Genomic DNA, 26367 nt, shown 5'->3' with positions numbered 1-26367 from the left:
ATGGTCCATGAGAGAAGTTAGCCTAGTACTAATCTATAAATATGCAAAAGGGATGCACCATGTTTTTAAATTTATAATCTTGGAAGTTTTAGAGGAAAATATTAGAGGGGGTGACATTAAAAACAGAACAGAAGAGGCCGAACAAAAATGGATTTTACAACTTAATGCAGATAAACCCCCAGGCATTAATGAAACAGTTTCTTTGAAGCCTTTCCTAAAGGCAAGAGCACTTAAACATTAATTTTTCCTCTCTATATGGCTTTTTATACACATTCATGCCATTAGTTTGTATTCCCATATTTATTTGTTTTTAATGACTTTATATGTGTATTTATGATTTTTTTTACTATTTTTATTAATTGAATTCAATATTCAGTACTTAATTAATTGTTTTTACTGATTGGCTGCTTGAAATGTATATATATATGTCGAGTGTGTGAAGTTAGTTAAGTCTGATGAAGAGGTCTGTATGGTCGTGAAGGCGCTCACTTTTGTTTTATTATTAAAGAGTTAATCCTTCACTGTGGTAGTTCGGCTTTTTTCTATATTTTTATATTGATATTCCTATGTGTCTGACATGTGCTTTCCCTCTCCTACGTGCCAGTGTTCCCTTCTACAGTGGTTACTTTGGTACCGTTGGTTAGATAGTCATTAATTGGCAGGGTTGGCCTGTTTACACCTGCCACAGGTCTATGGGCATGTCATGGATAAGGGTTAGTGTAGCAGTAATAACACTGTTTTCTTCATGCACTTGGTATTACGGGAATATGTCTTACTCAGGACTGCCTGTTATTGTCTGTATGTATGTATTTCTGTGTTGTGCTTCTGGCTTTCCTTTACTTGTGGATTACTTGTGGGTGACTGTTATATAATTAAGTAGTTTACATAACATACATTTTTTATTATTTTTATTTTTATTTTACATTTGTTGACCGGGCTAGTCTAGCTGGATGCATGTCCATTTTCAGTAGAGGCCTGGGGAGAAAAGCTCTACTAACAGAATAGTAAAATTAATTAAAAAAAAGTAGTAGAAATCAATGTTAGTAGAACAGCCAACAAAAATACATCAGGGGAAAATTCCTATACAAAGGTATTGCTAAAATGAGAGAAAAACGTGTAGAATCGATATACACAAGACAGAATTTGTTAAGTCATTTACATAAGGGGGACTAACACTAATTATCTGAGACAAAGTTTTTTTTTTAAACTAGTTGCCATCTGGCCTATTTCTGATTTTTTAACAAGGACATCTAGAAATTCCAACTGTCCATTTGAGTACTTGTAAGTAAATCTTAAAAAAAAAGTCGTTGTGTGAAGGTACGCTAAAAGTCTTTCTAACATCTTTATAGAATTACCCATAGAAAAAACATGTCATCCACAAAACATGCATACCACAGGACATATTTACTGAATTCATTCCCCTGTAGTAGAAACATGTCTTCTCATTGGACTAAAGCTAGGTTGGCATAACTGTTAGCACAAGCAGTGCCCATAGCTACGCCAACTTTCTGGAGATAAAAATCTTCCTTAAATACAAAAACTTTATTGTCCAAAATTATTTCAAGTGGACTGCATAACAAGTTTACTTTGTTAGTAAAAATACGTTTTGAACATAATAAACTCCTAATATTCTCTATTCCCCACTCGCTGGAAATCACTGTGAAGAGTGATAGAATGTCAAGAGTTACAAGCAGGTATTCCTTATCTAGCAGAGCTGTCTTACTGCACAGTGTTTGTAGGAAAGATTTAATATCTTTGAGTACTGTTTCACAGGTTTCAAGTACTGGATGCAGATTTTTCTCTACAAAAATTGACATGGCTTTTGTTGCCCAACCTCTACTAGAGACTATGGGTCTCATTGGTGGACATATTGCATCTTTATGCACCTTGGGAAGCCAATAAATAACTGGAATAGTAGGAGATTCAGTATTAAAATATTTAAACTAATCCACTGATATCAGATGTGTTGTCAGTAGATCAAATAACAGGACGGCGATTCTATCAATAACACATTTCACTATAGTTCCTGTAATACATGTACAGGTCTCATTATCATTCAGCAACTTCATCATTTGCTGGATATAAAACTCCCTATCCATAATTACAATTCCCCCTCCTTTATCTGCTGGTCTTATTTTCACTGAATGTAATTCTTTCAATTCATACAAAGCATTAGATTCATCCCTACTTAGATTATAAAATGCAGGTGCTCTATCTGAATTAAATACCTCTCTTATCTGCTTTTCACACACTGACACTAAAGCTTCTACCATTGGGTGCATTTTAGGCACAAAAGTGCTAGGTTTCTTGAAAATATTAACAGTTTGTGTCATTGTTCCATTAAACATGTTTTTTGGCGTTAAATTATGGTCAAACAAATTAGGTTCCTTAAGAATATCTATTAACACAGTTCTTTGGGCTGGAATAAACAACAGTCTTTTATTTAATAGTGATTTATGTGCCTCAGTTACTACTAAAGAAGAAAGATTTATCAGTAGACTTTTGTGTCCCTGCTGTGGGTCACCATTGTATTTCATGTTGTTTCTGCATTTGGTATCTGCTCCTCGATCTGCTTTTTATTAGTAGAGCATTCTGTAATGTGAAGGGTATCATCTGTGTTCCTGGTGTTCCCTTCTGATTCATAGAAAAAGGAGTATTATCTTTGGGTTTATTGCCATTGTCATTATTCCTACTGTTCCTTGTTGTTACATCTTTAGATTTCACTACTAACAGCTGCTCAACAGAAATTACCGGTAGCTCATCAGGGTTAGCAATTATAGCCACACCCTCTTCTGTTATCGGGCCTCTCATTGGTCGTTGGGTGCTGTTATTCTCAATGGAGGCTGGACTAGTATGTTGATCCATTACTGTAATGGATGGTTAAGGCCATGAGAATACTGGACCGGTCTGAAAATGATTCATGTCTCTTTGAAGCTTTTTAAGCTTCATATTCTGTAGCTGTTTCTCATAGCTGGATATACTCTCAAAGAGGGTATCTAGGTTGTGCCCGATAACATCAGTTGAGAAATTAGCATATAGATCACTCTGTATAGCCTTCAGTTCATTCGCAAGTTCCCTTTCCTGGGGTAGAAATACTCAATAATCAGGTTCATATAATCATAGCTCAGTTGTAAATTAAGCTGCTGCCATTTTTTCAGATCAGGAAAGGCATCCCCATATGTAGGCCTAGTTAGTACTCTTAAGCCTCTGGGAACTATTTTATACCATAGAGAGGCTTCCAAATGGAATCTCTGCCATTGGAACCTTTTAAATGTATACAGTTTATTCTCAAAGCCTCTAAATTTATCTCTAAAGAGTACTTGTGCTCCTTGATCTATATCAACAGTATATTCTTCTGAAAAGTGGGTTTACCTCCATGGTAAGAATTCTACTAAAATGTTTTATTCCATTTTGAGGGATAGTATTCCCATTTGGATTATAGTTAAGTTCAATTTCATATCTTTCTGCCATGTCCCGGACCCAATGTTCACAACACAGCACAAGGCGCATAAAGATGCAATATGTCCACTAATGAGACTGATAGTCTCCAGTAGAGGTTGGGCAGCAGAAGCCATGTCAATTTTTGTAGAGAAAAATCTGTATCCAGTACTTGAAACCTGTGAAACAGTATTGAAAGATATGAAATCTTTCCTACAAATACTGTACAGTAAGACAGCTCTGCTAGATAAGGAATACCTGCTTGTAACTCTGGACATTGCATCACTCTTCACTGCTTGAAATAATTTTGGACAATAATGTTTTTGTATTTAAGGAACATTTTTATCTCCAGAAAGTTGGCATAGCTATGGGCATTACTTGTGCCAATAGCTGCGCCAACCTAGCATTAGTCCAGTGGGAAGATATGTTTCTACTACAGGGGAATTAATTCAGTAAATATGTCCTGTGGTATGCATGTTGTGTGGATGACAAGTTTTTTCTATGGGGAAATTCTATATAGATGTTAGAAAGATTTTTACAGTACCTTCAAACAACGACTTTTTTAAGATTTACTTACAAGTACTCAAATGAACAGTTGGAATTTCTAGATGTCCTCGTTAAAAATCAGAAATAGGCCAGATGGCAACTAGTTTATACAGAAAACCCAATAGGAAGATTTTTTTATTACACAAAAATAGCATGTATCCAAGGCATATCAGTAAAAATGTTATGAAAGGACAATTTCTGAGAGGTTCAAGAATACATAGTAGAGACAATGAATTAATGAGGTCTATGCTGGTACTGAGAGAAGATTTCCTTGATAGAAGCTATAATCAGTCAGAAATAGATACCACCATTAGAGAAGTTTATCAAGAACGTAAAGGAAAAGTCAGAATCTATTTTTCAGAACAGATTACACAAGGTAATACCAGGTTAAATCCTATGGAAGAGAAACTTAGGTTCCCTATAACATATGCGAGTGATGTGAGTCGGTTTTGTGAATTTTTTAGGAAAAATTGGAATATACTCACAGCTACTAAAGAACTGGAAGGGGTCATTGATTCTGGACCTCATTTTTCTTTTACAAACAAAAAATCACTTAAAAGGCAGTTATGCTACAAAACACAAGTGCCCATATCCTTGAATACATAGATAGGATAGGAACATATATGTGTAGAAACTGTAGGGCCTGCAAATATATTTTCCCATGTAGTGCATTTGTACATCCTCAGGAAAAATTTAAAATAGAATTCGATTTTTATGCAGACTGCAGGACTAGAAATATAGTTTATCTTAGTTTTGCCAGTATTGTAAAGTTTTTTTATGTAGGCAAAATTAATAGAATGTTGAAAGAACATATTTTAGAACACATGAGGGACATAGGACTTTGAATGAATGCAAAAATAAACTAGCACTTAAGGGTCTCCTTAAGACACCTTTCTGCAAGGCTATTTCTGGGTCGCAGGAATCTTCTCCTTCTTTCAAACAACATAAAAGGTCTAAGTCTCTTCCATCGTCTCCCTTTGAAGAAGGAATTGAAACATAAAAAGGCTAAATTGTCAGAGTCGTCAGTGCCAGCGGCTGCTTTGGCACCAACTCATTTGACTCTGTCTCTGATTATGTCTGCTGGTCCCTCGATGACATTGCTTTCGATGCAGACATTAGCCTTCATGGTGCAGACTACTATTGCACTGACTAGTTTGGTGCAGACTTCTTTGGCACCGATTGGTATATCGGCACAGTCATCTTTGGCACCGACTGAAGTCTCACTGCAGACTCCTTTGGCACCGTCCAATTTCTTGGTGCAGACATCTTCGGCATCGACAGTTTTCTCGGCGCAGACGCCTTTGGTGCTGGCAGTTTTCTTGGCGCAGACCCCCCCGGTACTGACAATTATTTCAGTGCAGGCCTTTTTGGCATCGATGGTTTCTGTGCACTGTTCTCGGTGCAGAAATCTTCTGCACCATTGATTTCAGTGCATACTGCTTCTGCGCTGGCTTTAGTAGTGCAGCCTATACAAACACTGCCAGTTTCAGTGCAGGCATTACCTATACAGACATCTTTTTTCAGTGGTCATGCTAGCCCTTTTTTGGACAGGTCTGAATTGCCTTCAGGGTTTTCAATGAGGTCTACCAGAAGCCTTTCTGAACATGATGTGGTGCATCTTATAGACCAGCTGCTTTTAGTCAGAGGATTTCCTGCCCTTTCAAAAGTGTCTCTCTCCTCTGGAGTTGATCACCCTTCTCAGCAGACTCCTACTTATACTCCTTTGACCTCTGTGGAGGTTTCAAGGCATCTCTCCTTGGGTGGGCCGGCCTTCCAGGCCTTGGAGAGGACACTGGTCACTGCTTCTCGGACACCTTTGTCAGAGACTACTACTTCCTTTGAGCCTCAGCTGTCTCAAGTCACACCCCCTGGGCACCAGGCCAAGAGTCTCGGGCCATTCTCCCCCTGGAGACCCCATCCGTGCAGTCTTTCCCAGAGTCTCCCACTGAGGAAGTCCACCACAAGACTACATGTAAGAGGATGCACATGGACTCCATGGAAGAGTCATTGACTGAAGACACAGATTATGATGATGGGGAGGGGTCCCCACATTCACCTTCTGATGAGGTTTCCTTTGGTGACATCCTCGAAATTTTAAAGCACAGAGGTGAATGGAAGTCCTCAAACCCTTCCTCAGAGGAGTCTGTGTTTCTGCAGGCTTTTCATGCCAGCCCCCTACCTCCTGGGTTACCCCACCTGCTGATGAGCTCATCAAGCTCATCATGCAGCATGCATGGAAGGCACTGGACTCTGTGGAGGCCATACCTTGTAGGCCAGACAAAATCCTTTCTCCCCCAATAGAGTGCCCCCATTGGTCTAAAGGTTTCCCAGTAGACGCCATGGTGGTGGCTGCTGCTACAAAGAAGGAACTGGCACAGGAGAGCAAGGCTGTTCACCCACCCAATAAGGAATTAAGCAGTGGACAGATGAGAGAAGTGAGTCTTTGAGCCGTTGACATTTGCTGTTATGTCCTTGAACTACCTGGCACATTTCACAAGGCTACAGAGAGACTTGGTGTCCAAACTCTCTAAGACCTTGGCAGGAGCAGTTTCTGATGAGGTCTGAGACAAGATGGCCTCTCATTTTGTGACCCCAGAATCGGTTTCCAACTCCTCAATGCATGTGATATCACACGCTACTGAGGGAGTGGCGAGAGCAACGGGTGCAGGCATGGTCATGACACGCCATGCCTGGATGCACCTTTGTGACTTTGCGGATCTCTTCAAGGCTTCCTTCCTTAACACCCCTATTGAGACCACTACTTTGTTTGGGTCCCCAAGGTTAAAGATACATTAGCCAGATGTGAACAGGACAGTAAGACCCTATCTGCGTGAGGGCCCGTTTAACTTCTCCTCAACGGTTATATTCTAGGAATTAGAAGAGTGGAAAAATGTGGCACAAAAAATCTCAGAGTTCTTTCTGTGACTCTCAGGCTGAGTTTTCTCCTAGATGCAGGGGGTAATTCTAATGGAAGATACCCCTTTCAGGGCAGGGGAGGTCTGCAAATCTGGGGTTCTAGGGAATCTTTCTCTGGACAGCCCTATCAGCGCTCCTGTGGAGCAGCCTGATTGCTTTTCTCTGGAAGCAGTCAGGGATCATTTTTCCTTGTACCCTTCTGCCTGGCAAACCATAACCACAGATGCTTGAGTACAAAGGCTCATCACCAGAGGATACCATATTAATTTCTTATTTACTCCCCCCTTACCCAGAAGCTTACCTGATGTGCCACCCAGTCAAAGGAAAGCTGCAGCTATAGAGATATCAGAGCTGCTTCAAAAAGGAGTCATCCAAACAGTCCCCCCAGACCAGACAGGATCTGGCTTCTATTCAAGATTCTTTTTGGTGCCAAAAAAGACAGGGGACTGGAGACCAGTTCTGGATCTCAGTACCCTAAACAAATTCATAAAGACAGAAAAATTCCAGATGGTCACGGTTCAGTCTATACTTCCACTTTTGGAAAAAGACGATTGGATGTGATCCATATATTTTCAAGATGTGTACTACCACATAAAGGTGGAAAGGTGCTCAAAAAGATATCTTCACTTCCGGGCGGGAGCCAATCATTGCAACTTTTGTGTACTGCCCTTCGGTCTCTCTACAGCCCCCAGAGTGTTCACAAAGTGCATGGCAGTAGCCACAGCTCACCTGCAGCTTCAAGGATTCCAGGTATTTCCCTACCTAGATGACTGGCTCATTACTACCCCAACAAGACATTTACTGTATCAGGCCTTGACTTACACCCTAAACACTGCACAGCAGCTTGAAATATCGATAAACTGGAAGAAGTAAAACCTTACTCTGAGTCACTCTTTAGAGTACATTGGAGTGATTCTGGACACAATGACTTGTACAGCCTCTCTACCTCATCACAGAATTCAGAGGATCAAAGAACAGGTTCAGGCAATACTTTCACAAAATCTAACCTCAACTCGATCCGTTCTTCAACTGCTGGAATCGATGTTAGCCTCCATCACCATAGTCCCTCTAGCAAGGCTACACATGAGGCTTCTTCAATGGCTGCTTCTTACTCATTGGTACCCATCCCAGCATCCATTATCTTTTCCAATTCGAATAAGCAAGGTTTGCAAACAGGACTTGCTCTGGTGGATGTCAAACAACCCTCACCAGTGGTCTCTCCCCTTCAACCATCATCAGCCCAATGCCACAGTGAACACAGATGCCTCCCTGATGGGGTGGGGGGGGGCTGTTTCAGGTAAAGACAGTCCAAGGCACTTGGTCACAGATGGAGGTCCATCTGAATATCAATATCCTAGAACTGAAGGTGGTGCTACTAGCTTTGCAAGCATTCCAATTGATCTTTCCATCAGGGACTATTGCAATTCAGTCAGACAACATGGCAGTAGTCTGGTACATCAACAAACAAGGGAAAACCAGATCATACCCACTCTGTTGAGAAGCCATGAAAATATGGCAATGGGCGATAGCCTCCAACTGTTTTCTGATAGTGTTGCACATTCCTGGGAGCTCCAACATGATAGTGAACAAGTTGAGCAGATACATTCTACAACCTCACAAGTGGTCTCTCAATCCTCTGGTGGTGGCGAAGATTTTTGACCGCTGGGGCGAGACTTGCTGTGACCTATTTGCATCTCCGTCCAATCACAAGTGCAGCGACTACTTTGCCCTGATCCCCCCTCAGGAACAGTCACCAAGAGATGCTCTAGTCCATGATTGGCCCTCGGGTCTGCTATATGCCTATCCTCTGATACCCCTCATTCCCCTGTTCCTCAAGAAAGCATGTCGGTTGAAGAGCAAAGTGATCCTCATTGCTCCATACTGGCCTCGACAAGTTTGGTTTCCCTTCCTGTGGCCTCATCTGCTACATCGACCATGGATTCTCAATCCAACTCCAGAGTTGATCTCTCACCTGCAGAATCTGGTTCATCCAAACCTATCCAGCCTGAAACTGACAGCTTGGTTTATCCACTTCCAATGATTGCCAGGCAGCATGACCTATTTTCCTTCCCCTGTGCATGACATTCTGATTGCCTCTCATAGATCATCCACCAGACTACTCTACCACAGCAAATGGAAGAGGTTTTCTCTCTGGCTACAAGATAAACAAATAGACCATTTTACAGCCCCTTTTTCTATTGTGCTAGAATATCTTTCAGACCTTTTTAAATCAGGGGTAGCAGCCTCCACAGTTCCTGTTCATTTGACTGCAATTTCTAATTTTCATAATGGATTCCAGGACTCTTCCTTAATGTCACACAGACTTTGTAAGACCTTTCTGAAGTGTGTAGCCCAACTAAAGCCTCCATTCAGAGAACCTTTTCAACTTTGGGACCTGGCCTTAGTCCTTCAAGGGTTGACAACTTCTCCTTTTGAGCCTGCATCTACCTGTGATCTAAAGTATCTGTCATGGAAAATGTTCTTAGTTGCTATTACTTCTGCCAGATGTATTTCTGAATTACAGGCCTTGCCTATCAAACCCCCCCTACCTCATCTTTCACAAGGATAGAGTTTCATTAAGGACCAATCTGACCTTCTTGCCCAAGGTCATTTCTGAGTTATCTATCAATCAGACTATTGATTTGCCAGTGTTCTTCCCTAATCATTCTAACAGGGGGGAATATTGCCTGCATACATTGGATGTACATAGACAAATTCATTTTTACCTAGACAGGACTAAATTTAATAGAAAATCTGACCAGCTGTTTTTGGCCTTTTCTGAATCCAGATTAGGTTGTCCAGTTTCTAAAGTTACTTTAGCCACTTGGTTGAGAAATTGTATTACTTTCATTTATGGTAAGAATGGTATCCCTTTACCTGGCAGAGTAAAGACCCACTCTACAAAATCAGTGTCAACTTCTGCAGCCTTCCATGCTAGAACATCTTTGAATGACATTTGTGCAGCCGCAACCTGGGATAGGCCTCATACCTTCATTGCTCATTACAGATTGGACTTGGGCTCCAGAGGCAGAGCTTCTTTTGGTTCTATGGTGCTCGGAAATGTCCTTCCATAGGGCCATCCAGGGAACAAGATAGCTGGGGACTCTGTCCCAAGAGTAAGGAATAAATGAAGATTAACAACATCAGATAAAGAAGTTATGTCTTACCATAACGTTCCATCTGAGTTGTTTCATTTTCATTTATTCATTGCAGCCCACCTGCCTTCCCCCTCCAAAGGTTTCTGGTGGATCTCATTTGGCCTTCTTTCCAGTTGTTAGGTCATGTCTGACCAGAGGTAGCCTCAACTTCATTTTTCCAACTTGTAAACTAGATCTGAGGTAACAGGGAGAAGGGCATGATGGGTAAAATCTTAGCTCGAGAGGTTTGTGGCTGACGCAAGCTTGAAAAAGGGCTGGCTTGGTTCCGAGGTCAGAACCGAATCCCAAGAGTAATGAATAAACAAAGATGAAACAACTCAGATGGAATATTATAGTAAGACATAACTTCTTTTTGTTAGGAGCATCACAGTGGTTGCTCTCCAAGCTTTGAGGATATAACCTACTGCAAGAGTCATGTCAAAGAAGTTTACTAGACATTGTGATGCATTACACTTGCTGTTAATTTATTAATTCCTTGATGTATTATTGTGGATGTTATGCTCTTTGTTTTAGAAAGGGTACAAGGATTTGTTCCATAGTTCCTTTGGGGTGAGGATCACATACTGAGGATTTTGGGGTAGGTATGATAGTGGATGAGGTGAAGTTCAGACTAAATGTACTGGCTGGGATATCAGCAATTTCTTTGAATAAGAAAGTCTGGCATAATTGAGAATCAGTTCAGAAAAATCCTCTCTATTGTTTCTTAACTTACAAATACTTTTAAAAGAGGATTTATAAATACTTTGAGTGTAAGTGGCCATTTAAATTTCACAGTCAGTTTTCTGTTTTCTGACTATTGACATAAGCTCTTAGCCAGCATGTTTGAGTGCCCTCATAAAATAAAAAATGCTTGATTGTCTATAAGAACATCCTTCATCATCATCATCATCAACATCATCAGGCCCTTTTTTCCCATTTTTTCTACATGAGGTCGGGGTATTGTGTTAACTGTTGCCAACTCTCTTGATTCAGTACCACACTCCTGCCTTCTTCAACGTTCATGCCTGACTGTCGCAGATCTTCTTTCACACAATCCATGCACCTCTTTGCTGGATGTCCTCGCTTACTCTTACCTTCTTCCTGTCTGTCCCAAATCTTCCTCACCAGATTGTCTTCTGCTTTTCTGCACGTGTCAAAACCACCATAATCTGTTCTCTTTGATCTTTTCTGCAGATAGAGATAGATGGGAAGATAGTGGAACAGATAAAGAGCTTCAAGTATCTGGGAGGGGTGGTTGAGGAAAAGGGAAGTTTGAATGAAGATGTCAAAGCTAGAATCAGAGGGGCTGCAGCCAACTGGCATAGAATCTCAGGTGTAGTCTATGACAGAAAAATGCTAAAGAAGCTGAAAAGTAAGGTGTACAAGACTATGTCCTTATGTTGTACAATTAATTCATATCAGTTTTCCACCATATTTATTTATTTTATTTATTTTACATTTGTTTACCAGGAAGGTCCAGCTGGGCAATTGCCCGTTTTCAGTGGAGGCCTGGGGATAAATGCTCCATGTCATACAATGCTAATTACAAAATCAACACAAAATCAACACAACAGGTTAATACAGTAGAAATGCTCCATGTCATACAATGCTAATTACAAACTTAACACAAAATCAACACAACAGGTTAATACAGGCTAATATACTTTGGTATATAGATTGACATATGCTTAAATAGCAATTCAGAGAAAATTATTAATTGAAAAATCAACGATTTAAAAAAAGTAAGCAAATATGAGTTATATCAATAGGTGTATTTGCTGTGATAACAGTAGTTGTAAAGCACACAAGTAAAATATACTATATGATACATACTGAGAGAGTGTACGCTATTCTCTTTGTGGTGGTACAGTGTTTGATGTTAGTTTAGAGAGTGACCATGTTAGGTTATACAAGAGTAAAGAAAGTGAGACTGGAGTTTAGGAGATGTTTATCCAGGGGGAATGCAGGGGCAGAGTCAGGATTTTGATAGGTGAGTTTTCAGGAGTGATTTGAATTGTTTTGGTGAGGAACTTGAGGTAAGAGTATTGGGAAGGGTGTTCCATAGTTTAGCAGTATAGTTGGAGAAAAGGCCTTCACCATCTGAGTTCCTTGCTCTAGTAACTTATAGTTTTTGTTATCAGAGCTGAGGGGTCTAGGAGCAGAGTATGGCTGAATTAGATGACTGAGGGGTGGAGTTTTGGGTGGTGTAGAATTTGGTGGGCTAGGCTTAGCTGGTTAACGTGTAGGAGATGTGGGAGTTCAAGTCAGTCGAGCTGTTTTAGGGATTGGCAGTGATGTGATCTGTATGGTGATTTGGTGGCAAATTTGGATACTTTGTTATAGCAAGCTTCTAATTTGTTGAGGTCTGATTTACGTAGGTTGATGAGGATGAGGGATGCGTATAGGAGTGTAGATAGCAGATGTGTTCTGGCTATGGTGATTCTTGTAGAAGATGTTAGAAATTGGGCATTCCTGTACAGGAGGCCTAGTTTCTTGTGGACTTTTTTGATGGCTTGGTCTATATGGAGGTCGAATTTTAGATTGTTGTCAATTACTATTCCCAGTAGTTTTGTGTGGGTAGTTGGAGTAATAATGGTGTTATTGTTAGAGTAGCTGTTGAAGGTTGGGGGGGAGGTAGCTGTTCTAGTGGGATAAAAGATTAGGAGGTTAGTTTTGTTGGGATTAAGTATCAGGTGTGAGTTGGTTAGCCATTTTTCTACTGAGAGGAAAGTGTCTTGGGTAAGGGTTTGGAGGGCTGTAAGAGATGGGGCTGCACAGATCAGGGTTGAATCATCAGCATATTGAATTAGGCTGGCATTGGGGGTAGCAGTGTGTAGTTGGTTGGTAAAGAGTGAGAATAGGAGCGGTCCAAGGATGGAGCCTTGTGGGACCCCAATTGTGACTGGGAGGGTGTGGGAGAGAGTTTATTGCCATCGATCGGCTTGTTGCCTATCTGCTAGGTAGCTTTGGAACCAGTTAAGAGTTGTGATATTGATGTTTAGGGAGGAAAGGATTTTAATGAGTTTGTTGTGGTTGACCATATCAAAGGCTTTTGATAGGTCACGAAATAAGGCTGATACAAATAGGGAGTTATTTCTAAGTTGGTTAACTTTGTTGGTAAAGGTTAGTAGGGCAGTTGTAGTGCTATGTGCTGGGCGAAAGCTGTGCTGGGTACTAGATAGTAGGTTATGTGAGGTGAGGTATTTCGTGAGTTGTGTGTGTACTATTCTTTCTAGGACCTTGGATAGGGGAGAGAGAATGGCAATGGGACGGTAGTTAGTAAGTTCGTAAGATGTTCCCCCTTTGTGAAGGGGTATTATGTGTGATAATTTCCAGATAGAGGGTACATGTGATTTGGCTAAAGATCTGTTAAGGAGTATTGCTATAGGATAGGAGATGGCATCTGCTACGATTTTAAGATAGTCAGTTGGAAGGTTGTCAGCGGCTAATGTTGTAGGTTTTAGTTTTTTCAGGTGCTTTTTGATGTAGCTCGTGGATACTGGGTATAATTTAAATTGGGTGGAGGTATCTTGTGGGGGTGAGGCATTGTTTGATTCTGGGGAAGTATATGTGTTAGTTTGTTGTTGGCTAAGTTTAGAATGGTTTCAGTGAAGAAATTGTTGAATTGGGTAGCTATGTTGTCAGTACTGGAAGTTATTTTTGGAGTGGGAGTAGCAATATTACCTTGTTGTAATAGGTTTTCAACTGCAGCCCAGAAGTTTTGTGGATGTTTTTGGTGCTTATTTTGGATACTTAGGTAATAATTGGTTTTGTCTATTTTCACTTGTTTCTTGGCTTTGTTTCTAAGTTGTAGAAAGGTTTGTTTGGTGGTGTTGGATTTGTTTTTATGGTATAGTGACCAGGCTTTATCTCTATCTTTCAATAGGGATCTGGTTTCTTTGGTTAACCAGGGGGAGTAGTTGGCTTTGACTCTAATTTGTTTTGGTGGGGCATGGGTGTTGAGAATATCAAGAAAGGTCTTGTTGAAGGATAGTACTGCTTCATCTAAGGTTAGATGTTTGAGGTGTTCCCAGTGGCAGTTTTGCAGGGTAGTGATGAAGTTGTCAGGATTAAAATGTTTTTTTTTTATTCCTGATTGTGCGGTAGGTGGTTTGATGTACTGGGTGGATACAGTCATGAAGGAGGAAAGTTGGACTGTGATCACTTAGGTTATCATGGAGATATCCAGTGAGATGCAAGGTGGGGTGTGTTTACTAGAATCCAATCTAGTAGGGACATCCATTTGGTGACTTTGTCAGTTCTAGTGGGAGTTGCAATGGTTTGGGTGAACCCATAAAGGTTCATGTGAACAATTGGGCTTTGTGAGGAGCATTGGAGCCAGGCAATATTGAAGTCTCCCATGATAATGGTTTCTTGGGGGAGGTGATTGGAGCACCAGTGTAGTAGGTGTTCAACACTAGAAGTGTTGTTATCAGGTGGTATGTAACCTCCTATAATGTTGAGGGTTTTGCTAGAGTTAATGTTTAATTTAGCTATAATTATTTCTCCATTATCTATGTGTGGGACTAAGGAGCTGTGGAGCTGTAGTGAGAGGTGTTCTTTGTATAAGATTGCTATGCCTCCTCCTTTTTTATTGGTTCTGTCTTTATGTATGATGTTGTAGCCTGGGGGTGTGATCTCATTACTGTTGGTGTGGGGTTTAAGCCGGGTTTCAGTTAATGTTACTATATCTGGGGAGTAGTGGGATAGCAAAGCGTGTAGATTGTGAGTTTTTTTTGGCTATGCTTCTAACATTAATGTTGATCAGGAGAAGGGATGCTTTGGATCTTTGGTACAAGATAGACAGGTTTGGTTGGTGTGGAGGGGGTAGTGTTGGATGGTTGGAAAGGTGTGGTGTGGGTTGAGTGCGGGTGGGACCGGGGTTGGGGTGTATGTCTCCTGCTAGAGTTAGTTGTTTGTGTAGATAGTGATAGAGTTTGAAGAGCTTAAATAGCAGTTTGGTGAATCTATTTGTATGGTGAGATTTAGGTTGTAGTGGGAGAATTTTTAGGGTATAATAATCTGTAATGGTTGTGTGGAGGAGGGCTGGGGTTACAAGAGGAAGAAATGTGCGTCTAGGTGTTTGCAAGTTGGAAGGATGTTTGGGAGTGTATGTGATATAGTGCAGGGAGGTATTATATGCTGTGAGGGTGTATAACAGCAGTAGAAGAGCTGTGGATGTGGTAAATAGTAAAGTGCGATGTAGTGCTGTCATAGTAATGCAAGTGTGTAACTATATGTGAGATGTTGAATTGGGTATAGACAATTAGAGTGTAAGTGGTAGGTGTGTGTATGTGTGAAGGGGATTGGCAGTTGAGAGGTGGGAGTGGTTAGTGTGAAGTATAAGTTCAGGTGCAGTGGGGGTGGGTGAGATTTGGGGGTAGGCTAGGGGAGTAGAGTGAGCAAATGAAGTGAGCGAACGGAGCAGGTTCAGACCACGATGCTGCAGTTGTGCTCAGAAACTATCAGTTGGGTAGTATGTGTCAGGTAAGCTTTTACTGACTGATGGAACTGCCTAACTGAGCTTGTTTCTGCATTTAATTTAACTTTGGCTAATTCACCATGTATGTGAACAACTAATGTCAGTAAGGTATCTAGTAAGGGTGGAGTAGGGACTAGAAGCCTGGTAATGTAGGCAGCAACCTAGCTACTGGCAAGTGAGCATACCAGGTAGGGAAGAGCTGTAGGACTACACAAAACAGTTTAGTTTAGTTTATAGGTAAACATACACTGTGGCAAGGGTTTTCCTGGGTGGTAGCAGGCTTAATCTTTGCTTTGCTGAATACCATGAGATTGGAGAGGACCTTTAGGGTTATAATTCCCATGGGTGCTCCTTGTAGAACTCAGTGATGGGGAACTGAAAATGGGGGGAAATAAAAAAAAATAGTTAAGCAGTCATGCAGATAGAGGCTGTATATTTAATAGGAGGTTTATAGCTAAGTAGTGGGTGTGGGGGAGGTGGCAAGTGAGGGAAAGAACAGGGAAGAGTATCTCAGTTAGAATATATAGAGACAGAATAATGTACCATTATACAACAGAACTGTCCACTTATACCCCTAGAACCATGTTAACATCAACAACATAGCAGCAGTACAGCACTGATAAAACAACAGATATAAAATGTTAAATAGCAGAGATAGTTACACAGTTATTCATATGCAAACAACAACAGCATTTGTTTCAGCATTCTTTTAACTGCGTAACAGCTCTCAGAACATGTTTTGCCTCAGTTGCAAGATCTAAGCATTTGAGAGATATTCTGAATGTAGAAAGGTGAATGTAATGTAGGTAATGTCGTACTTAGTCTATTATGTGTAAGGCTATGGCTGTACCTTCATTAAATAACTAACTACATAGCATTCTCTCATCCCGTTGTTTGTTATAGGCACATGGGCCTAGGCTGTGTTCTACATGTAGTATTTGGTAGGCGGGAGTGGTATAAAAGTATTAAAAAACATCAGCAGGTCTACACTCTGCTGATTCTAGCGCCTCCTGAGTAATACCCACCCAATGTGGAACAGAATGCGACTTTTCAACAGACTCAGAAGCAATATGCTTTCACAGTAAAGAGAACCCACAAGAGATGTGAGTGCCCTATGAGCAGATCGCTTTTGTAAAAAAAAATCCACTTAAAACTTTTCAAACGACAAAAAAGCCTGGTACAGAGCACGACTGGATTAATTAATTTTATGGTTTTCTTAAGCGCTTTTTGTCTAGCTTAATAACTAGATTTCCTCAGACAAACCACATAAAGCAAACAACTTCTTAAATAGTACCAATAAAAATCATGTGAGACAAAAGATAATAAAAATTTAAAAGGGCAACAGCATTGAATGACTACTGCATCATCCACTCGTGCTCTGTACCAGGCTTTTTACATTGCTTATGTAGCTAGCTCCTAAGCTGTGGTCTTCAGCGGCACAGTGTGCCTACTAGGGTCTGTTTATTTCCTTATAAAATCCTTATAAGAGCACCTATGGAAAGGAAACCTGAGTTGTGCACTTAGGCCAACAAAATGCACTAATCCTTAAGCTAATCACCTTAGCAAATAGACCCTGTGTTTAGTGCATATGCAGTACAATGTAATGGAAACACCTTTATGAGACATTCCCCAGGTGTGCACTGTAGTAGTGCGACACAAAACAAATATGTCCTGAGCTAAGCACCTTTGCATTTCATGCCTGAAGAATGCACTTTAGCAGTACAGCTCCACTTATGTGTAAACGGAGATCTAAAGTAACCGTGTTATGTGTTTGTCTTCAAATATTCCTATGTATTTGGTTATGGATGTGTACTGCTTTCTCTATACAACAATTTAGTTGAAAGTATAATTGGGAGATAAAGGCTTTGGCTCTATTTATAGGGTTAGTTTGGGCAGAAATGCAGTGGAATGTATCTGGATCACTAAGAGGCTGCAGAACACTTGCTTTTGAGAAGTCCCTCAATACTGATGTACCTATTCGGGGTGCGCCTACAGATATACGTCACCAATCATTTATAGCCTGATTTAGTGATGAAGTATGGATGATACCTGCAGAGTTGTACAAGAAGAGACAATATTGTAATGACAAGACCCAGGATACTGTCACCCCTGGTATGGATATTTATCATCTGTTCTAGTTATTTGCATTTGGACAGTCAAGAAAGTATTGTGCATAGTTTACATTTGCAGTGTAAGTAAGCCAGTTTATTGCAGGGCAATTGAAGTCACTTGCAATAAATGTATTAGAGTTTATATGGTTCATAGGTTAATATTAGGTTAACTGCCCTGCAGGTCCATTTTAAACCTAGCTGTATTATCCCATTACATGTTCAAATTACCTTTTTCGTTGATTTTTATCTAATACTTCACATTTATAAGTAAATGTTTCTGGGGTCATACCAGTGAATGAAGAGGGACCCTGTTGCAGGACAGGGCATTTAGGTACTGTCTCTGTCCATTAATAGGACAGGGGCTGTCTTGTGGTAAATTTCTTTATTACCATCCTTTGACCTAAGCTGTGCTTGAATAGAGACAAGAATGAGGTTTGTTGTATGTGGAATCTGTTCCGGAGTACTTGTGCTCACTGAGATATGTACCTGTCCCTCCAAACCATTCTGTTTATGTTGCAGGAGAGGTAGGAGTATCTGGCCCACATGTTTCTGGCACCATTTGACTGATGGGTGTGCAGTAGATCCATTAGTACTGGGTCAGAGGATGCCAAATAGGCTAGGTACAGATCACCTCTTAATACTATATAAGAGACTGAATATAGTGATAAAGCTTTAAGACAGTTCATGTTAGTCATGTGGTTTAGTCCCTGAATTCTCTTTGGGAGGAACATGTGTGGTGCTATAGTTATTGCATATGTCTGATCAAGTATATACCAAGGGCATTATATTTAGTGATGCGCTTGATGAGGGCATCACTCTCAGAGAGTGGAACAACATCTCCAGACCAATTTGCTACACCTTTGCTTATAAGTTGAGCAGTACAGAAGAACTCCCTCACAACAGAAGACACATCTTGCTTGAATACTAAGTTACTGTCTATGTATGTGAACCATATGTTCCCAAATCTTTAACTAATGGACAAACTGTAAGGTGTGTATTGCAAAGGTGATAGTTCCTAGTGCAGTCAGTTTCCCAAAGGATGTAATAATGCATTTTTTGGCAATTATCTTTAGTCCATGACTCTGACACCAGTTATTTGTTTGGGACAAGTCATCCTGGAGGATGACTGTATCTTTTGGGGACATAGTGACTGCTTCCAGCCTGCAGTCATTCACAAACTTCAGCCAAAGTTCCCTGATGTTTGCTTGGACTTCTGAGAAGTAGATGATCGCAGAACTGAACCCTGTGAGACTCCACTAGTGACTTGTGTTTTTGTAAAGTTTTCTTCCCCTATCTTAACTTCCTGTGTCCTATCTGTGACACAGGGTTTTATTCCTAATTTAGCAAGGTTTTCCACAATGCCTGGATAGGGTATTGTTTCAAATGCTTTGGCCAGGTCAAGATAAGTGATGTGTACTGTCGTGCCTTCATCTATTGCTCTGGTGACTTTTTCAAAAAAATCCACTAGGTAATTAAGCATGACCTGCTTTGGGAAAAGCCAGACTGGGATATGTCCATTGTTTGGAGGTTTCCTGTGTCTTTATTGATTAGTTCCATGATAAGTATTTCCATCGCATTACATATTACACTTATCAGACTTATGGGTCAGTCGTTACCTGGGTCAGTGCATGGCACTCCAGTGGGCAGGTGTAAGGTTGTTGCTGTCCCCCATTCACTTAGTACAAAGCCCATTTGGAGGATGAGGTTGCACAGTATTGTTATGGGCATGGTGGTCATGCTTTGTGCTGTTCAGGATACCTCTAGGAATATTGTCAGAACCCATAGATGCAGAATATTTGACTTTTGAGAGAGCTACCAAGACTTTCCTCTGTGTAATAGGTGGGGATGTATTAGTTTCTGGCATTTATTGTGAGATATTCAGGGTTGAAAGGTGGGTGAAGTTAGAACTGAATTTATTGGTCAACAGATTTGCTATATCTTCAGCTTAAGTATAGGTGGTGTCATTCACAATCAGCTGAGCACATTGCAGGGCACTTTGGAAATTACTGATATTGATGAAGAAGGCCTTGTGGTCATCCTTGGCCTGGTGACTATTTTTGTATCAAATTTGGCCTTGGTGGTTTTAGTTACTCTCCAGAGTTGCTTATTTAATTTAATGATGATATTTCTAACACTCTGGATGTTTCACTTCTTATTTGTAGCCACAATTTCTCTTTTTTGAAATAAAGTATATTGATCCCGTAACTGTACCAGGAGTGTTGTTTTCTTTCTTTTTTCTTTGTCATGCACTTATTTCTACTGGTGCAGCTGCTTCTGTGCAGTTATTTACATGGTGCATGTGTATTAAACAGTAGCATTTCCTGGGTTTGGGAGAATCTGAAACCTGCCAGGGTATCACTTCTAAGTAGGAGGTTTGCCTTGGAGAAATTTCTAAGATTTCTAGAGACAGCAGAGATCTTACATTTTAGTTTTATTTAAAAGGAGATAATTTTGTGTTCAAGTTGAGGATGTTACACAAGGAATGAAGTATAATTCCTCCATATCTGTAAGGACAAAGTTGGTGTTTCCCCTAGTGGGCCTTCTGATTATTTGGGCCGGATTTTATTTTTGAGTTAACAAAGTCCAGAAATCTCTGGGCTTGCACACTAGTGGTGTTGTATGTTTCCTTTTCCATAGCTGGACAGTTGAAGTCACCCAGGAAGATAGTATTGGGTTTAATGCTGAGTGACTTCAGTTCATATAAGTAGATGCCATAGCATTCTTGGGTCATAGAGGTAATTTTGTATTTCTTTAGAATATGGTAAAGAACTTTGGTGATGATGATGAGTTAGACATGAAGAAGCTCTAGAGCATCATGCTATTTTACCAGCCTTGGTGTGAGTCTCTTATGGATGAAGACTGAGACACCTCCATGTTTTCCTTGCCTGTGTAGTAGCTGGTCTAAATGTTTGGAAGACATTATAGCCCTGCACAGCTGGAGTGCTCCATGCCAATTTAAACCACTTCTTTGTCACAATGCAGATGTCTATGACCTCCAAGGTGATGGCTTGCAGGGACTAGAGTTCCTTGTTTAGTTCTAGCATTGATCAGTATCTCCTTTATATTTTCCTTTACTCGTTTTGTTATGTTGGTAGGGGTTATATGGTTGTTGTGCCTTATAATAGGCAGTATGGCATAACCAATGTTTTAGCCAGTACTCAAAAGCCTAAAGGAGACAAGTGCAGATGATCTCTGGCAAAGCAGTGTGGCCTGTCAATCATATCCTCCAAGGCTAACAGATATTGTACCCCCTTCGAATGACACAAAAGCCAAGCCAATTATTAAATTCAATCACTTTTTTCTCATATTGAGGCATCATCCTTTGGGTAGGCAGGATGCTGCTCAGTGCTAGGCTCTTACCTGCCAGGGACACATATTCTGACAGCTCCATCATGTCTGTCTTCATTTAGTTCAATAAGGTGTGTTATGGTGTTACAGTAGATATCATAATTTGTGCAGGACATGGATAGTGGTCTACAGATGACTATAAGGTGGTGGTTGAGTTTGTGTGCAGTAACTTGGATTTCCAAATTTCCAAAATTAGGGTCACAAGGAATCTGCCTTAATATGATGCAGTTTATGGCAAAGGCTGTCTGTCTGCCACACTTACCTTAGGGCTGAATACATGATAAGTGTGCAAAACCTGGGAATGAATGATTGACAGTGCTTCATCTTCGGACCAAAGCAGAACTGCTATCTCAGGAGCGAGCTAGTGCAAGTTTTGTTTACTACACATATATAATCATGTTCAAGTAGCAGGAGGGACACAAGTTCAGGCATCTTTTTGTTGAGATCCCCTGGTATTGTGTAGTGACACTTGAATTGAAATGTGCTAAGCAGACTCTGATTAAAGAAGGCAGTATCAAGGCTTCAAATGTTATAATCAGAATGTAAATGTTTTAGTAAGAGAGATACAGACCATCCTTTGCAAAGTAACAGGGTCAGCTAGCCATCTTGTCCCATGCAGATGCATACTGGAACACCCTATAATGACACCAGCTACTAAGTAAATTATTGATGCCAACTGTCTTGGCAGAAATGGAAAATTTCTCTATGATACTATAATAGTTAACAGTAATTAATGCACTATTGACTCAGAAATAAAGTATAAGGAAAAGAAAAAGATGTATAATGTCAGAACTGCTTGCAGCTTTACATTATAAGTATTTGCAGCTTTATGTTGTCTAACAGAGAAATGTTGGTCATATTTGACTGCAAAACTGAAGGACTTAGAAGATGTGGGATAGGGCCACGTGATATAATTGAGCATCACAGTGTGAATTCTTTACTGAAAAATGAAAAACAGATATATTTAGATATATGAATGGATATATAAGGGAACAGTCTAAAGTTAATATATGCACATAAAAATAGAATTTTGTATAGTGGTCTGAATTAGACAAAGTCTGCAAGGGGATATATTTTACATATAATGCTGTTCTTTATTCATATCACCAAAGTGAAAAGAAAATGGTACCAAGAGAACATTTATAATGCTGGAACTGAAATTTGTATAATCGCATTGCAAATTTTGTACAGTTCAATTATGTCACAGGATCTGTAAGATAACATTGTCATGTAGTGAATGCAGTTTGTATTATCACATTACAATAATGGAAATGTACGTGTAGGTACTATTGATGTTAATATGCACACAGAGACAGGCTCACACACACACACACACACACACACACACACACACACACACACACACTGTATATATATATATATATATATATATATATATATATGTGTGTGTGTGTGGGGGGTCTATATCACATAGTGAAAGTCTTATAACTTAGAACATGTAATGTTCAAACCATTATGTTCAAAGTCAAAAAACTTTGACTATGCATAAAAAAAAAAAAACAACTGAAAACAAAATAAACTGTTTTAAGCAGGGGGGCAAGCCCCCCTGCACCCACCGGTACTTAAATATACCAGCTCCGAGATCATACCCCATTGAACAAAATGGAAACCTCCACTTATGGAGATTTCCATTCAAACGCTTGAACTTTTACAAATTCAAACTTATGGTCTCGAGCATATGAGGTTCGAACTTGTAAAAGTTCGACTACGTGATAAGAACCCTATATGTGTGTGTGTGTGTGTGTGTGTGTGTGTGTGTGTGTGTGTGTGTGTGTGTGTATATATATATATATATATATATATATATATATATATATATATATATATATATATATATATATATATGGGTCTACTGCTTTTAGTTGAATTACATTTGGTCGAAAATGGTTTCAGGCAGCCCACTTCACTGAAAGCTCAAAAAAAAAAAAGAAAACGCTAAAACATGTTTTTGCACCCCTGCACCCCTCCTGTGCCCCCCACACATCCCCTACTTAAATATACCAACTCCAAGATCGCACTACATCGGGGAAAAGGGGATATTCCCATACTGCGCTGTAGTGTGACTGCCGAAGTCAATGTTCAAAGTTTCGCTACTTTGAACAAGTGGACTCGGCGAAGTGGGGTTCAAAGTAGTGAAACTTCGAACATATTGACGGATCCCATATATATATATATATATATATATATATATATATATATATATATATATATATATACAGGTATATGCTGGAGATGTGATGAGTGTTGTATGGGCAACCTATAGGTGGCTATCAATATCTCTGCCGCTGACCAGGTACTAGTTTCACTCTTGATAGTGTCACATAATAAGTCTGTGGGTTTACCTTTCTGTGTAGGTATTTATAATGTTTTTAAAATTGCTAAAAGTACAGAGATACATGTGTTGATGCAGTATTCATGAGAGCTCACAAGTGTCAGTCTACAGGGGATTTTAGTTGTTTTTTCCTGCTGTAGGCCACATGTACTCTTCTGCAGCTGTACACATTCTGGGGATATATAGTTATCTCTGGGTAGAGATAAAGCACTAGATTTACACAGGTGTTTTCCTTTGGAAGGGATGAGGATGTATAAATAAAGTAAAGGTGAATATTGACCAGTGCATGTGACTCACTAGATAGTACTCTCTCCCACTGCTGATATAGCATGGCATGTGCTTGCACTTTACTCTGTTTTGGTCAGGGTATGTATTTATACATACATCTATAAGCATGTATTCTTGCTTTCACAGATGTCCTATGCATTTTCACTCAGTGGAGAGACTTAAGTGAGAGAATTTAATGGCACAGTAAATTTTGCTACAATGCCCTGTATCGTGTAAGCCGGCAGTGCATTTTTTGGGGGGGTTTCCCTTTTCTTCATCCAGATGAGACTGTGGATTGGTATATATTCCTACCACAAAATAGCTAGATTTGCAGCTCAACAAACATATAAATCTCACCACTGTCTCTCCTTAAAATACCTGAACTACCTCACCTGTTCCTACAATCTCAACTCCAAATCATACACTCCATCCTATATCAGCCTGATTTCTGCCCAAGTCGATCTTCTCTCATCTCTCACTACTCCCCTACCAGACTTCTCTGAAGCTCAACCCAAGACCTACTAAAAATCCATAAACGCAAATCCAACACAGGGTGCAACTTATATAGCTACCATCCATCTATTGCATGGAACAAACTCCCACTAGAAATAAGGATCCTGACTCACTCCACACAATTTAAGCTAGCAACCAAAGACCACTTTAAAAAACCCTGGTCCTGCCATGTACTCACCCTCCCTGATTATTACCTAACTTTTATAGTACGGTTAAACTAACTTACTTAAACTTACCATTAACTACTTCATCCTATGCAACCTCCAAAGTTGCTTCTATACTCTGCTCCCTGACATTCTTATGTAACCTTTTAAGTTTCTGCAACTCTGCATACAAAACCTTATATTTACTCAACTCTTTTTAAAACAAAACATACAACTTATTCTACTTTTTTAACATTCTCATTTTAGTTTATTCTACTGTTTTATCTGTCAACAATATACATGTATGCAGCTTACGTATTTTAACTACCAAAATTCTCTATTGCTATTTTTATTGAAATGTATCTGTATTGCTATTTTTATTGCATTATATATCTTTGGAGCTTTTCTCCCCGGGCCTCCGCCTTCAAAAGGGCAATAGCTCAGCTGGGCACTCTCAGTCAACAAATGTAAAATAAATAAAATAAATAAATAAAATATAATTTTACAGGGTGTAGGTGACTTGGACCCCACATCAAGGAGTGCAAGGGTGAAAAGATTTTTTTTGTGTTTTTTAAATTTTATGGTTCACCATTTTAAATTTTTTGGCTTACCATTTTCAGTATTTAATTTGCAATAACGTTAAGTTGACAAAATTATCATCATAAACTTGTAGGTAAATCTGTTTTCATACATGAAAGCTATGTGTATGCAAGTAACATGTATATTTCATGCACGTATGTTTAGGTTATTGTATGTATATGCTATACTAAGTTTTCTTGATGCATATATGCCTATATTGTAAGACAACATCAATATGATTGTATAAGCACATGAAAATATTTACAACTATATATATGCATGTCTGATGTTTTATATATATATATATGTATATATATATATATATATATATATATATATATATATATATATATATATATATATATGTATATATATATGGGTCTACTTCATATGACCTAAATTTCATTTGACTTAAATTAATTTGACTGAGACCAAAACACTGAAAGTTCAAAGGACTGAAAACTCATCTGACTGAAACTCATAACACTGACACATTAAAGTAAAAGGTATATGCCTTTTTCCCCACTGTAGTGAGATTCTGGAGTTAGTATATAGTTAAGGGGATGGGGGTAGAGCCCCCCACACTGGGGGGTGTGGGGGGTGAAGCCCCCCACATAGTTTAGATAAATATTGTTTTCTGCAAAGAGTTATTCATTGCAGTTATAAATATCCAGGTGTATGGCTTAATATGTAGTACAACAGATGCACTTTGGAATTTATATTGACCCCTATCATGCATCAGTGCATATTACACAGAATATTACCTATGTTTTATGAAGTGTTTCATCTCAAACAGAGGACAACTCTCATCATACCTGAACACATAAAAAATCTGGACAAAGGCCCATGAAAAGTAGGTGCAACTGGGCAAAAATCTGGACACTAATCACCATAACATTTGCATGTATAATAATGTAACTCTGCCCACTCCAATGGAATTGTGGGATACCAACATTCATATAATTGTGAAAATGTTCTCCGACTGAACATTAACTCTGAAAATATAAATTCACACAGAAATGTCGCCCTTTACAGCATTAAGAAAAAAATCTTGTTCCTATGCTGGCAATGAAATATGGCTATGGGCTGCTGATGGGAAGTCCTGCACATCTGCAAACTGTTGGATTTTGGACTGGTCAACAGAACAAACATTGTCGCTTTCACTCATCAGAGATAACAATGCCTAGAGAGATTTCCCTATTAAATTTAAATAATTTATTTGTAAATCAAACACAAATTTCTAGTCCTTCTGAAGATGACACACATGATCTAGTTTCTGGGGGTCAAAATACATTCAAATGCTGAAAGCTAAACAGTCAAGAGTCTGAGGAGTCACAGTCATGAAATCTGCGTTTTTAAAGAAATAATTCACTGTAAATAAATGTAGTGACTTGGCTATGTAGCGAATCAACGCACTAGTACCAATAGTATAAATAAATCAGTAGAAAAATAGGTACATGTGCGAGAACGAGGAATAAATCCAAAAATTCTTTCTTGTTTCAAATTCAAGTAGCGAAGTCTGGTAAAGTTGAAT

This window comes from Protopterus annectens, chromosome 1.part0 (genome assembly GCF_019279795.1).
Source record: "Protopterus annectens isolate FY-2018-M chromosome 1.part0, PAN1.0, whole genome shotgun sequence".
Classification (NCBI taxonomy): domain Eukaryota; kingdom Metazoa; phylum Chordata; order Ceratodontiformes; family Protopteridae; genus Protopterus; species Protopterus annectens.
This window is presented reverse-complemented; position numbering follows the sequence as displayed.